Consider the following 2,284-nt stretch of genomic DNA (forward strand, 5'->3'; position numbering starts at 1 on the left):
TCTATTCTAGCATAAAGAGTTTATCGTGATTGTCCTGTTTCTATCAATCACAAGAGCACCATGGCTGATTTGGTTGAGTTAGACATGGTAGATTTCGATGTCATTCTAGGTATGGATTGGCTTCGTGCTTGTTATGCATCGATAGATTGTAGAACTCGAGTGGTCAAGTTTCAGTTTCCGAATGAGCCAGTCTTAGAGTGGAGTAGTAGTTCAGCAGTGCCTAAGGGTCGTTTTATTTCGTACCTTAAGGCGAGGAAGTTAGTTTCAAAGGGTTGTATCTATCACTTAGTCCGAGTTCATGACTCTAGTGTTGAGATACCTCATTCTCAGTCGGTTCCTATAGTAAGAGATTTTCCAGAAGTTTTTCCTGATGATCTACCCGGAATTCCTCCTGAGAGAGAAATAGATTTCGGCATAGATCTTATTCCAGATACTCGTCCCATCTTTATTCCTCCTTATCGAATGGCACCAGCAGAGTTGAAAGAGTTGAAAGAGCAGTTGAAAGATCTCCTAGATATGGGTTTCATTCGACCAACTGTCTCACCTTGGGGCGCTCCGGTCTTGTTTGTGAGAAAGAAAGATGGTTCCCTTAGAATGTGTATAGATTACCGCCAGTTGAACAAGGTTACCATCAAGAATAAGTACCCTCTTCCGAGGATTGATGATCTTTTCGATCAGCTTCAGGGTGCCACCTGTTTTTCGAAAATTGACCTCAGATCAGGCTATCATCAATTAAGAGTAAGAGAATGTGATATTCCAAAGACAGCATTCAGGACTAGATATGGTCATTACGAGTTTTTGGTCATGTCCTTTGGTTAGACCAATGCACCGGCAACTTTCATGGACCTGATGAATAGAGTCTTCAAACCTTATTTAGATATGTTTGTTATCGTTTTCATTGATGACATACTAATCTATTCAAGGAATGAAGGAGATCATGCTAGTCATCTCAGAACAGTTCTCGAGACCTTGAAAGATAAAGAGTTGTATGCCAAGTTCTCTAAGTGTGAGTTTTGGCTTGAGTCTGTGGCATTCCTAGGCCACATTGTATCTGGTGATGGAATTAAGGTTGATACTCGGAAAATTGAGGCAGTGCAGAATTGGCCTACACCCACATCTCCAACTGAAATTAGGAGTTTCTTGGGATTACCTGGCTATTATAGAAGGTTTGTAGAGGGGTTCTCGTCTATTGCATCTCCTTTGACCAAGTTGACTCAGAAGACAGTGAAATTTCAATGGTTTGAAGCTTGTGAGAAAAGCTTTCAGGAATTGAAAAGAGGTTGATTACTGCTCCAGTTTTGACCTTACCAGAAGGTACTCAAGGTTTTGTGGTGTATTGTGATGCATCTAGAGTTGGTTTGGGTTGTGTCTTAATGCAGAATGGCAAGGTTATAGCTTATGCCTCCAGACAGTTGAAAGTTCATGAGAAGAACTACCCAACCCATGACTTAGATTTAGCTGCTGTAGTGTTCGCTTTGAAAATATGACGTCATTACTTGTATGGTGTGCATGTTGACGTATTCACCAGCAAACAGGTAATGCGAACCGTCCGTCCTTTCAACAAAGGCAAACCTTTAAATTGTAGTGAGCATGATGTTGTTGTTGTTATTTGCATGATTGCTTGTTGGGTGTTTGAATTGATGTTACACCCTTAGCCTAGTAAAAGTAATCTCATTCGAGGACGAATGTTCCCAAGGGGGAGATATTGTGACATCTTGCAAGTTGATAACTATGAAGAAGCTTAAAAATCGGAAATAGTCATTCTTGGAAGGAATTTAAAAATCTGGAAAATTTGGTTAAGTATGGGAAAAAGTGAGTTTTTGGTCAACTTTGAACAGTCATAACTTCTAGCTCAGGATGAGTTAGGAGTAGTTCCAGTTATGGTTGTGAAGCTTGTGGAATGATCTTTCCAACGCCGCCGAGTTTGCTCGATTCCGACGAGTGAGTTATGCTCTTTGGAAGTTGGGTAGTTGGCAAGGAAGTCCGTCCGGAAATTTTAAGGGTATTTTGGTCTTTTCCCTAACCAATTCTTTTGGATATATTAAGGTGTTAGACTGATTTTAGGTCAGTTTTTCCTTTTAAAAGTGAGAGTTAGGGTTCTTGATAGAAAATGAGAGAAGAGGAGAAAGGAGAAGAAGAAGCAAACTCCGTAAAGATCGTCGTGGTTTTCGTCGGGGGGTGATCCCTATTAAGGTATGTTAGATCATAGTGTTGGGTTGGTCCTTTCCCCCAGACGCCAAATTCGTTTTAATTCCGAGAAAAGATTGTTTGTGTTGTTGAAGTT

The sequence above is a fragment of the Solanum tuberosum genome, unplaced genomic scaffold, assembly GCF_000226075.1.
Source record: "Solanum tuberosum cultivar DM 1-3 516 R44 unplaced genomic scaffold, SolTub_3.0 scf00305, whole genome shotgun sequence".
Taxonomy (NCBI): Eukaryota; Viridiplantae; Streptophyta; class Magnoliopsida; order Solanales; family Solanaceae; genus Solanum; species Solanum tuberosum.